The 13,572-nt window shown below is 42.6% G+C and overlaps 1 protein-coding gene across 14 annotated transcripts in view; it reads left to right on the top strand.

Moving 5' to 3' along the window:
* The window catches only part of LOC308481672 (uncharacterized protein), a 395,496-nt gene that overhangs the window by 201,898 nt on the left and 180,026 nt on the right, over positions 1-13,572 (top strand). For 6 of the 14 annotated variants that reach the window (XR_013988772.1, XR_013988773.1, XR_013988774.1 and 3 more), the window contains exon 5: positions 1,397-1,548. The exons of the other annotated variants lie outside the window; for them this stretch is intronic. The gene's annotated coding sequence lies outside the window, so the exon portion shown is untranslated. The remainder of the gene's footprint in view (positions 1-1,396; positions 1,549-13,572) is intronic. 14 annotated transcript variants of the gene reach the window in all.

Here is a 13,572-nt window from a genome sequence, read left to right as displayed (position 1 = left end):
AACAGTAGAAGGTAATAAATTGCCGAAGAGGCAGCTCTCAGGTGGCCTGCCATACCTCTCTTACTTAGCACGAAGGAGAAGAAATTAACTGCAAGCTCTTATACGTTGTCTTAAGATGCATATTCAGTGTGTGCCACAGTGGCCCTTTGTGGTATATAATGGAATATCTGCTGTGGCTACATAGTTAGAGTAATAGTTGCTGGCAGAGTAAAGGTTCTGTGGAATTACAGCACATCCATTGAGGCAATTTCTGTCTTAACAATAGCCTTCCTCCGTCTTACGATTCAACATCAGCAGCAATGTGGAATACTAACAAAGCACACTTCAGTATAACAGTGGAGTGGCTAACCCTTGTAAATATTCCTTGAGGAGAATTTTGTACGCTGCATCTCGTGGGACCCCCATGAGGTTTGAAGGATGGAGGGCAGATGTTTGCCTCGCCAACTAGCATGTCAGGGAGAAGGTAAGCTAGGATTTTCTCCTCCAGACATGTGTTCTTTGTGTCTGCGGGGAGATACAGACAATCTCCCATTTACAGGCTGAAATGGTATAGCCCAGCAAGAGGGGTTCATGTGATTCTTCTGATTGTGTGCTTCAGTTCATAAACATACATGACTTTGCGGCACAGTACATTGCATTTGCTAGGAGAATATTGCCCCAAACGGGTTTTCTGTGCTAACTGGTCCCAGATCTTGCCCAATATATTTTGTTGTTTTTGGTGGAACACAAGATGGCGACCCCCATTCAAAGTATGTAAGCTGACTGGACTGTTAGGTGAATCTTGATTCAATGTTGGTGATGGGATTGTGCTCTCCATCATGAGTCTGAGGCAAAAGCATAGCTTTGGTGTGCAAAGAGATGCCGTGAAGCACCACACAGGTCTGTTCTCCAAAGGAAGGGAAAGACCAGGGGACCTTAGGAGGAACAGCCAGGGGCTGCTACCATTGTGCCTAAGCATCTGTTGCTTGCGATACGGACTTAACATTGTCTAATGGTAGGGCTGGCCCTGAAAGATATGTAACTCATTTCATTATTCAGTGTGTGGATTGCTGCTGTCATTTTCTGAGTCTCTGCACTCATACTCTGTTTTCCTGATGGCACCAAGTTGTGAGGTGGAAGTGTGGTTTCATAATGTGACGAGGAATCTTGTGGAAAGTAGTTCTACACATTATTGCAGGAATGGGATCACATTTCTGTAAGGGGATGCAACTTTTGCCTTGTCTATAAGTAAAAGTAGAAAAGAGTGAGTATTGCAGGAATATTCAAACAGGAAAATAGTGGTTTCTCACTGAACCTAGTGCTGCTATTTGCTCTGGTCAAAGATTACTTGCAAAGATTTCCCTCATTTTAAGAGTTATTCTCTCTCCCCCCCCCCTTGGGTGTTCTGAATGTTTAGGCTGTCTCTTCAGTCAGTGAGCCCAAGATAGCATTACCAGCACCACCAGCACAAGATCCTATGTTGTAGATGATGGAGACCTACAGGAAGTAGCTTATGTAATCTGAAACCAAAATGAAATTGATGAGAAATAGAACATAAAATATGTGCAGGTAAGCAATTTATTCACTGTTGTTTTATATGATGTATATTTCTATTTGTTAAGAATATGTATTATTCCGGCAAGCACTATTATGCTATGTTTCTTGAGAATGATTTAATTCCTAAATCCACTGTGTGACATTGGACAAGTTTCTGTCTCTCAGCATCAATTACCCCCATCTATTAACTGGAATACGAAAAAGTTTTCATATTGTAGGTTTTGAGTAGAGTGGGCCTGTTTGGGAGGAGAACCACCACATTACAATATAAGGATTTTAGCTGTGCAATCCCATAGATTTACTCCAATGGGGGAAGGGCTAGAGCACGTGCTTTTCATTCAAAAGGTTCCAGGTGCAATCCCTGGTCCTGCAGGTAGGATTGGAAAAGATCCTTACCTAAATCTCTGGAGAGCAGCTGCCAGTCTGAGTTGACAGTGCTGTGCTAGATGGACTTAATAGTCTGACTTATAAAGCAAATTCCTATGTACTCAGAAACGCATCCCATTGAATTCAATAAATGAATACAAATTATCAGCCTAAATAGCTTTGCATAGTATTTGTTAACAACACAAAAGATCTCAGTGGTTTGCAATGTAGACCCTGTTATTAATTTATTTACTTTCTTATAAACCTATATCGCACCCTTCTAGTGAGTTTGCAGCAGTTAATAAAATTCAGCAATTAAAAACAATACAATCAAATAACTTTAATAATAACAATATGAAATATTAATTGCTTCTGCACAGACATCTGAAACTAGGCATGCTGTCTTAATGTGTGACAAACTTGTCTTAGGTAAGAAGGAATGTTCTTGAGGTTCCAATGCATGTTTCCATGATAGATTTGCTCCTGCGACATCACACAGGCAATTTAAAATGCTGCCTTCTAATCAGCTCTATTAGCTATTCCCTCTGAAGTGTGAGTCCCTTGCAAGTCTGTCAGAGCTCAGGTCTCTGTGAGCTCTCATGGCTCATCTTTGACTTATTAAGAACTTATTATTGCTCTGGGTTCCTCATTCCACTAAAACAGGTCTGCTGGTGCGCTGAGATTTGATGGGCCAAGATTTGCCACTGACTGTGGGTTTTAGATCCTGACATTTGGTAACCTAAATGCAAGCCGACTGAGAAATTAATTTAGGTGCTTTTATTAAAATGCACATGTTTTAAAAAGGCACGTAAAGTCAGAGCTTTTAGGTTAGAAAATGGATAACATAATAAAAGGCTTGTGTGATCAGAGATGACCGAGACACATTTTGTGTTATGTTGGTCAAAAACAAGGTCAAAATAATGAGTCACTCTCCAGTAATTTATATAACAGTTTACAAAAGTAAACTGCTCCACATTCATGAGAGCATTAATTTTTTCATTAACCTAGCTGTGCCAATTGCTTCCTATCAGCTCTCATAGAGTGAGTAGCAACTGCTGCGGGATGATTAGCCAAATGGCAGGCTGCCTCCTATTTGCCTCACTTCCCTTCAAACCGCTCCCATTGTAACCACTGTACTTGCTTCCCATCAGCTGCTGCTGTGGCGACTCTTCTGTTGTCTTTAGTCCGAGGAATGGTGTGTTGCCCTTTTACCAGCTATATGTGGTCAGAGGGCAACTCACCTGGAGACTGAGCAAAGGTAGCCTGGGTTTCCCTGCATTTCTTATTTTTTTCTTTGCTGCAGCTCAGCACAATAAGAGAAAGGGTAGATTGGAAAGCTTTGGGGCTTGGGAAGAGTAGGTTGTCTCACACTCTTTTCCCCGCTCTCCTGATTATGTGTCTTGAAAGCGTGTGAAGTGCTTGCCCAGCCTGGGGCCACACACATCAGTTGTATGGTTCTGAGGGAGAGACTGCAAGATGCAGTACAGCCCATGGACATCTTATGTGAGGTGGTCCTTAGGCTCATCAAATTTACTTGCATTCCTGTTTTCTGGACCAGAAGGGGTAGAAATGTGACCTAGAAATTCTGAAAACATTTTTTCTTTCTTTCCCTTGGAAATTCAGCAAGCCTTAAAGCTTTCTGTGGCAACTGCTGGCTCCAAAATTCCAATAGTAGGCCAGAGCTATACTGAAGTGGTATCTAATAGAGGCTTATTATATTCTATGAACAGACACGAGGCGGAGGATCTTGCTTCCTTGCCAATTGAGCAGCATGTGTTGTATTATTGTGGAACCATCACCTGTAGCCCTTGTTCTCCCTGTCCCCCAAATATTTCATTCGGAAACATGATCTATGTTTATGTTTATATGTTTGAAATGACATTGCAGGATTCTGCGGTGGATAAAGGTGCTGCAGTGTTTCTGAGCGGATAGTAAAGTAGGTTGCCCTGATACCATTAACAATCTTTCCTAAACTACTATGGTTTGCTTATTTTTGAGATGACTTCCTTCAAAGCAGCTGCGTGCATTAGCCGGTTTTACCTGCTATGCAAGATGTTTTTTGAAAGCAGTTCAACATTTAGACTCTTCTGTGGTCCTCAAATCCCTTCTGTTTCAGAAGGGGCTTACTATCTATGTTCATGCATGGTTGGGGGGCAGTGAGAGAACTATTCAACTATTCCCCCCTTCCTTACTTTACCTAAGGAAAAACACTGTGTGTGTATGTTGGAGGATGTTGAAATATGCCTGTGTATGTAAAACTAAAATGTTTAGAAAATATCTGAGAAGGGGATTCCTTTTTGCTATCCAGTGGATCTTACAGCATGTGGCCAGATATTATCATGCTTATACAGCCCAGTTCTCCTCTTTTATTAACAGTCTTCAGCGAGTTGCACAGAGTAGCTCTAGTCATGTGGAACTGTTTAGAAATGCAAGCAGTGACAATAGGAAATGTCACGCTGTAATGGAATAAGTGCAGTAGAATTACAGGCAGCAAATGTTCATTAATAAATTAGAACCATGTTTTCTTTTTCTTCTAATTGCATTGGTCTCTGGCAGACAAGGGGTTGTATTTTTCAAGTAACTTTTAGCATTTACCTTTCATTTGTCTGGGGGTGTGAGGGGCAATGGAAGCACAGACCTATACCAAAACCCAGTCTTTTAATAATGTGTTGCACATTTAATACTATTCCTGCTCAAATGTAGTTGGTTGGAATGGCTCCAGGAAATGATAGCAGACGTGAGACACTTGTATAGCTACTTAAGGTGTGAACTCGGGGAACATCAGTCAAAAATGAGAAGTAGTTGTAGGAAATCATGACTGCAAGTAAACACCACAACACATGCATCTTGAATATTAAAGTTTGCATGCACTCTGCCACAACCTTTATTGCTGTGCAAGGCTATGCAGCTAAAAGGACAGATTTTGATACAGTATTGTGTTAGGAAGACTTAAGTCAGCGTGGAAAAATATGTCCGTTTGGTTTCTCTCACCTTCTAATTCTTTCCAATTTTATGTTTGCTACATTTGTGCATTGGTTTGCTTTTTTAAAAAAGTCCTTATGGAAATTCATCAGCAGTATAAATTCCAAATTCTCTTTATATACACCTGTTTGGATGCCTTTTTTTAGGGGGGGGGGAAATATACATAATTTGGCCACCTTTTCCCTTTAATATAATACATTTTGGTATGTTACCTTCCCACTATATGTGCATTTTGATGCATACCTTCCCTAGTACACATACGTATTTTTTGGCTGGAGAACTGCATCACAAAATTTGATGAAGCACAAATTTTGAAAGGTAGCTGTGTTTCAGTTTGCATATAGTTTCAGAATATGCCAGTTAGGTAGCTTCATATTAAAACGCAAACTAAGCAGAACTCCTTCCCCAGTGCTTAAGACACTTCTACACATTACAGTTGCTATATGAAACATCAGTGTTTCCTGAAAGTATGGACGTCATATGTGAATCTTTCAAGACCTTTGTATCTGGATCTGGGCACTCATGGAATATTGGCGATGTTTCCCACAACAATTGTAATGTGTAAATCTGCCCCTACTGTAAAGTTCTGTTACGTAAGCTTCCCTAATAAAATTAGCTTGAACTTTGCAGAGGGTTTTCCTAGCACCACATAGAATGTTTGGCAACAGATGAGCCACCCTCCTTGTTAAATCTGCTTGTTTTTATTCAAAAGGAGTGCAAGCCCAGTTCTCTCTGCGGTAATATCTTTCGATTTTAACACTCTGCTGAGCTGCTGAAAAGGAACGGGCCACCCAGTTCTTCGAAGAAGCAGCTGTAGCCCTTCGACAGACCTCTCAATGGCCGGAGTGAAGCAGCACACGTTCTCATTTGTCTGCATAAAACATGGGTGGCCAAAGATCTCTTGTTTTCTGGAGGTGGCAGCTATTGTTCCCCGCTCCAGCTTTGCAATCTGAAATGGTTTTGTTTGGCTTCCCGTTTCTGCTGATTCAAATACATTTGGATAACAACAAGGATTTGCAAAGCAGCCCACAGGATAGTGACCTCTTACACAACCCCCTCCTTTCTGAGGCTGTTGTTATGGCTTGCATTGTCCCAACAGGGTCTGAAAGAACTGATCGCTGGATGCTTTCCTTCTTGTTCTTTGGCAAAGAATCACCATTTCATACCATATATTTATTGATGGAGCACAGTGGCCTGCTCTACATGATATATCTGTTCTTAGACATATTGCACTTTGCTTTAAGGAAACACACTTTTGAAGAGAGAAACTTTTTTTTTAAAGGGAGCTTTGCAGGTACCAGGTGTTGCCTCTGCATGTAAAGATCCAGAAATGAGTTCTGCAATCTTTCATTTCACACAGCATCATGTTACCCATTTCCTTCCTCCATATAATATCAATATCCAATGCCAATATCCACATGCCTTCCTAAATGTGTACAGATCGATTGGCTTATTGTACTTCCTAACTGACAGGAATGTGAAGCAGGTTCGCACCTGGAGATTCCTCTGTAACTATTGCTACTTCTGGATACCCAGAGGCTGAAGGCAGATATGGCTGGTTCGCTAGCAGTACCCATACCTTAGTAATGCCCAGAATGCATTGCTGTAATGCACTCTGTGGTGGGACTGCCTTTTGACAAGTACTTGGAAACCTTAGGTGCTTCAGAAGGCAGCTGCCCAAGAACTACTTGGAGCTTGCAGAATTCAGAAATAACTTCAATATTAGCCCAATATCATTGGCTGCCAGTTGGCTTCCATGTTTAATTCATGGTTACATCATGTTGCACAATCCCATCGGCATTCCAGGAAGTGCTGCTAGGTTCTGAAGTCTTTTTGCGTAAAGAGTCTTGCACTTTGCACAATTGTGACTAAACAGGGGGTGTTTAAAAATGTTTACAGGGCAAAAAAGATTTCTTGGCCACTCGTTCCATTGGGGAGGTCAGCACAGCCCCCCACCCTACCTCACAGAACATCACATAAATTATTCCACTATCTGCAAAAGAGTCAGGAATGAGCCATCTCTTGTGGGGAGGGACAAAGTATTTCACAAAATAGTGGACTGGGCTCAGTGCAGCATTAATACACACCTGCTTGAACACTCAGATCAACTACTGAAGCCCTGTTCCATGTCATCCTGTTTTTTGAGGTGTAATGGCAGGCAAGACAGGTCAGTTTGGGAATGGCACCATGGCTATGGAATTCTCTCCGGGTATGTGTAGATTTTGTTTAATTTAACAAGATTTATATACTGCTTGATCAAAAGCTCTAAGCAGTTAATATAAAACATACAGTATTTTTCTCTCTATTGGACGCACCGGACCATAGGACGCACCGGACCATAGGAGGGGGAGAATAGGAAAAAAAATTTTTTTTCTTGTTCTCCCCCTCAAAAACAAGGTGCGTTCAAGGTGCATAAAAGAGCAGGCCTTGCCACTGCCCCCCGAGCTTGTGGGGCTGGCGGTGGGGGGAAGCGCTGCTTTCCCCCACTGCCAGCTTCAAAGATACCTGAAGCCTTTGGAGCGCAGCTGCACTCCAAAGGCTTGAGGCTTCGGGGACATCCTTTGTAGCCTCCGCAGGGCGGCGGGGTGCCTTCACCCCGCCGCCATGCGGAGGCTTTGCGCAGCCATCCCGAAGCTGGAACAGTGAGACGGAGGGCTGCGCAGCGCCCCGTCTTGCTGTTTTGGCTTCGGGGACAGCTGGTTGCTGTCCGCAAGCCTTGGGAGCCCGGCGGGAACTCCCGCCGGGCTCCGCAGGCTTGCGTAGAGCTGCCTGAAGCCCAGGGTGCGCAGTGCCGCACTCCCCTGGCTTCGGGCTGCAGGCAGCTGTCCGCAAGCCTGCGGAGCCTGGGTTAGCGGAGTCTGTAACCTGAAGCGTATGTAACCCTAGGTACCACTGTATTGCAAACTTATTTATATTAGATGGACTGGGTATCTCATTTGCTGTTGCCCAAAGTGCTGTGTTGTTTATGGTGTGTTGCATTTCCTATTGTTTTTATCATTCTTTTTAGGTGTCTTGGTGGCTTTTCCAACAGGAAGGAGGGATACAAATTATTTTACTGTGCTGTTTGTTGGCATGATTAGCTGTCATCATAGGCCATATCCTCTTTTTCTCGTGGCCAGCTTTCTCTTTCTCTCATGAAACCCTCCTTATAAGTCTGAAGGGTGTTGAGAGATTGGTATCTCAGGCTAACTGAATATGTAAACATTTCTTCCCAGGTGCAACTACAGTGACTTGTAGAGGTGAGGTTATGAGGAAGCATTTGATTGACTGGTCAGTTTGTATTTCTGCGTTTATGCTCCTGTTTTCCTTTGCCACTGTATTTCATGTGGACATATTGAAAGTGTCAATATTTAGAGGGACCTGAGAAATTTTGGAACATAATCAATAAGGTGCAAAGCAGATGCATCCACAGACCTTGAAATTGCTGAGTTGTGTTGAGGTGTAAGAGAACCAGATTATTGTAGGTTTGAAATGTATGTTTACTTTGCCAATATTATGCTTTGCTGATAATGTTCAACTTTCTGCCTTGAATGTTTGTTGTTGAAGGTACAGGTGTTTTGATATTTTGCAAACTTTTAGGCGCATCAGCATATTTTAAACATTAGTTCATTTGTGTTCAGTGCAATTTGTGAAACATGCAGGAGAAAATATAAGGCCGTAGATAATTTTGTGTCTGTGTTGGTCACTCATGGATTCATTGATTATTTAATGGAGGATTTATGCTCTGAGAACACAAGAAGAGTCTGTTGAATCAGGACAGTGGCATGTCTAGTCCAGCATCCTGTTCTCACAGTGGCCACCCAGATGCCTGTGAAATCTAAAGGTTGAATAAAGCTTTAGTCATCAATACAGTGTGTCACAATTTTCAAAATCACAAGAGATGTCTTGCGTGAAAGGGCAGAAGTATTATAAAACCTAGATATTTTGGTCTGAAAGGTTTAAAATGCCACTGGAATGCTCTCGTGTAAATATACCATGGCTGTTGATGCAAGTGCAGTAACATAAGTTTTAAAGATGAGCAGGCAGCAAATATATTGAAAGAAATGGCACATTTAGGGATGGCCCACATTTTTAAAAATCAAATCTTGACCTTAAACTTTGTGTCTTGTGAGTGTGTAAACTGCAGTGACAAGTCTGTACGCAATTAAAAAGAAAGTTGGCAGTGAAAACATTATTTAGAATTATTTCTGTTGTGGGTAACATACATTTACAAGAGGCAAGTCCTGTCTATATATGCCACTTTGTGTTTAGACCATTAAGACATGGAATGAGGTTGATTGCAAGCAAGACTGCAGATCACTGTTACCTCAATCTACCTTGTGTTTGAGCAAATGAAATTTCCAGTTGTTTGGGACGGTGTGATAGCATAGAAGCTTGTCCATGAGCATTGTTGTTACTCAGGAAACAAATATTGTAATGTTTGCAACTTCTGTAAGACAAGGGATCCCCCCTCCCCTTTGTCTGGCATTAAAGCCTTTTAAGTGGTTTGTGGATTAGGCAGTGCATTTGCACCAAACTCTGACCTGGTCTGCGTCAGAACAAGGTGAGAACAAAGTAGAATGTTCTGTGCCACTTCAGTTTGCAGGTGAAAGATTACATTTCTAAATGGCCCCCTAGTTTAAAATAAAAAAAATAGCCTTCCTGCAACCAGAAACCAGCAAGGAACAGCCTGGGGTAGAACTTGCTGATAGACTAGTTTTATTTTGTTTTTACTTGCAAGATTGTTCAAAATGGTATATCCCACCTGCAGCCTGTAGTGGTACAATGTACTCTACCAACTTTTCCTAATGCATGCACGGATCAGGGTCCTGTGTCTGCTGCTGAGATGGCACGATGGTGTTTTGTTTTGTTTTGAATCCTCTTCTGGTGCAAATATGCTGAATAGTGCCTTTCTGCTTGGTTGGAAATAGAAATGGCTTCATAGTCTTAAACCTCATGTTTCTTTGTGCCCTTAGAATTTAATTCTGATGCAACACCTCCCCACCCTCTTCTTGTAGGCTCATGTGACAGCTTGCTTAAAGCCCATTACTGTTGATTATTTTGTTACTATTGTTTTTCCTCCCACTGTTTTTGTGAGTCATTTCCATGTACATGTATAATTCTGCAGTGAACCCACATGGGATGTTTTTTCAGGAACTGGGTGTATTTACTGAGCACATGTGCACCAAGCTCAGCCCATTCAGGCCTCTGTTTTCTCACACAAAGGTGAACACAGAGCATGTAATGATAGCATACACTTTTTGCATTATCACTGGGGGTGTCCTCTGCAACATTCTCCTCATCACTTGGGATCATGGTAAGTTCTTGTAAAGGTATAACCTGTGTATCACCACTCATATGGTTCTGAGTTTATTAACCCCATAGCAAAAGGAATCTTTAGACTCTGTTGTATTCTGGCTTACTGAGTAAGCTGCCTTCCTCATGTCTTGTGACACAACTTTACTGCGTAGTTGAACTTTACTACATAACTATGTTTCGTTCATTAACTTAGTTCTAGGCAGTGTTAGAAACTCAGGTATATAAACTAGGTGCCAAATGGCTCCTTAAACCAGGGTTACATTTGGCAAAATGGAATGCCTAGTTGACCATTTTGGGGCCAGATGGCTCGAAAATCATATTTTTCAATACAGTCATACCTTGGGTTATGAATGTGATCTGTGCAGGAAGCACGTTTGCAACCTGCAGCGTTCACAGCCTGAAGCGCCGCGTCTGCGTGTGATTTTGTGATCCTGTGCATGCACAAGTGCCGAAACCCAGAAGTAACCCGTTCCAGTACTTCCGGGTTTGGCACAGTTCACAACCCGAAAACGCGCAACCCACAGCATTCGTAACCTGGGGTATGACTGTATGAATTTTTGGTTCCTGAAATTCATTGGATGGAATTCTACAGAATGTGTTGCTACTGTGTGAAAACAGGCAACATCCAAGGAATGCACCTCCAGATGGTGGAGACATCAGATGCCACCTTGATGCCCAGGTGAATTTCGAACCCATCAAAATCTGGGAATTCCATCACTCTGTATATGTTAATACAGCCCTCCAGACCTTTCTTTCCAACCCTTGTGACTCTCCCAGACCATGTACCCCTCTCTCTTCAGGCCATACCCCTCACCGTTTTTTGAGTGTTTTTATCTAGCTAGTTTGTATCCTTTAACTGTGATGATTTCTCATGCTTGACTGCATGCAAGCTGGGGAGAGGTGTTTGTGTAGAAACCTCTGTGTGGTTGGATGTAGCTTATGGTAGAAAATGTACGAGTCTCACATCCATTGCCTCTGGTCCTGCCCAGCATCCCACTTCTGACATACAGGGATGCGGGTGGCACTGTGGTCTAAACCACTGAGCCTCTTGGGCTTGCCAGTCAGAAGGTTGGCGGTTGAAATCCCTGCGACAGGGTGAGCTGCCGTTGCTCTGTCCCAGCTTCTGTCAACCGAGCAGTTCGAAAGCATGCCAGTGCAAGTAGATAAATAGGTACTGCTGTGGCGGGAAGGTAAATGGTGTTTCCGTGCACTCTGGTTTCTGTTATGGTGTTCTGTTGTGCCAGGTGGCCACATGACCTGGTCATGTGACCTAGTCATGCTGGCCACATGACCTGGAAAGCTGTCTGTGGACAAACGCCGGCTCCCTCAGCCTGAAAGCGAGATGAGCGCCACTCCCATAGTCGCCTTTGACTGGACTTAACCATTCAGCGGTCCTTTTCTTTTACCTTTTTTTACCACCATGGGCATGTAGTCCCCAGAAGGTTGCTCACAGGGGAATGTAGCTCTCAAGCTACCCTAGATCTGAACCAACTGGGACTGATCTCTTTCAAGAGAGAGGGAGAGATATGGGCTGTCTTAGTTTCAGACCTAATCTTAAAGAAACAAAGATGGTATCTGATTAAGAACACCGGGACTAAGACTACGTACCCTTTAGCAATGGGTTAGTAATATCAAGGAAAGCCATCTCATATGAATTGTTGTCCTTATTACACTGATGCTAAATGAAAGGCGCCTTGCTAGTGCAGTTTTATTAGGACACATGATTGCATAACTTTTTGCTTCATTTATCCAGCACGAGTTTAGATGGTAGAAATTTTGCTCAAGGAAATTGAGGGTGGTTTTGTTGTTGTTTTTTACATGAAGTATAGTAGGAGCCTGCTCAGGATATCTTAACTTATTTTTGAGATAATATTTGTCTAGGCTGCTTTTCTTTTTATAACATCAAAATAATGTCCAGTGTAAGCAAAACGCAAAACCAAAACCAGCTCATAAATTCACAGGATTATCTCAAAAATGGAGAGGGATGCTATTTATGAAACATGTTTTTTTGTTTTGCTTATTTGGATGATGGGCCTATTTTTGGCAGATAGGAGGAAGCCTTGGGGGCTGGGAAGACATTGGCATATATTCTTTTTCAAAATGTGTGAGAAAAGTGTGGGAAAGTTGCTCACCACCTCACACATTGTCACAAACTACACTGAGTAGTTCTAAGCTTACCTGATATTATAGGAGTAGCAATTTCCACAGAGCTTTCAATCCTCCTTTCTCACTGAACATCAAACCCCCTCTCACCTGCCCCAACTCCCCCCCCTGACATTTTGTACCACCAAAAAGGGCATTTTGACCTGATTCTAAACTTTCTCCTTAGGTAAACAGATAACCATATCCGGGTGTTTTACAGTAACTGCTGGTGTGTTTTGAAATGTGCTATGTGACTGACCTTGATACCACACAGTCTATCCTGGGCCAGTGTGTTTACTGAACAGGATGACTAATGCAAAAAGTTACATCATAAGTGATGACAAAACAAATGCAATGGAAAGACTTGCATCTTTCTGAGATGTTTTGCCCGCATCATTAAAAATCAGCAGGTAAATGTTGGAGGCCATGTGTATAGATGGATGCACCTTCCTAGTTGACACCAGGGCAGCCACATGCACACAAACTCCCTTTTGTGCAGCTGCCTCTTTATTCCCTCCAAGATCTTTGACCAGTGGCTTATAGAAAATGCTCTTCCCTCTCTCTCTACCAGGTTGCCTCTGCCACAACCAGAAGAGCCAGCAGCTGCTGATGGAGGCCTCCTCCTTCTTATCATGAGGGCCACCCTGTTTACATCTTAAAAGGCTTTGTGTATCCCTGCCATCTGCTCCCCAATGACAGTGTGGCTGAGTTTTGTTCTCCTTCACTTCTCTTATCCTTTTGGGTGGCAGCTGACAATGTTCCTGTTCTCCTCTCTTTTTTCCCCTAAGAAGGCAATCCTGCCTCACCTCCTGGTTTTTAGAAGAGCTGTGCAGTTGGTGATTTAAGGCAGTGAGGATAGGCATAGTGCATGCCTGATTTATAACCATTTCTGCATGAGGCCACACCTCTCTGGTGTTTAAAAAACTGGCTAGGTCACATTGTGTCAAGTTAACGGTTTTGCCTATATAGAGAAATCATGAAGATTATCTTATGACATGAAATGACATCAATTGTGCACATTTGGGCAGGCCTGCCTCCAGATGTGTTTCTAAGCTTATTGGGGAATGGCTAAAGGTTGGTGATGAAGCAACTGGTTTGCTTGCAAAAGGTCCCAGGGTCACCCCCCAGCATTTTTAGGTAGTGCTGTGAGAAATCCCTTGCCAAAACCCTGGAGAGCTGTTGCGTCAGGGTCGACAGTATTGGGCTAGATGATCTGGCTCTGCGAAAGGCAGATTTCTCTGCCTCATT

This window comes from Podarcis pityusensis (assembly GCF_964106645.2).
Source record: "Podarcis pityusensis genome assembly, chromosome: 7".
Taxonomy (NCBI): domain Eukaryota; kingdom Metazoa; phylum Chordata; class Lepidosauria; order Squamata; family Lacertidae; genus Podarcis; species Podarcis pityusensis.
The sequence above is the reverse complement of the archived record's forward strand: the minus strand, read 5'-3'. Positions and strand labels throughout refer to the sequence as shown.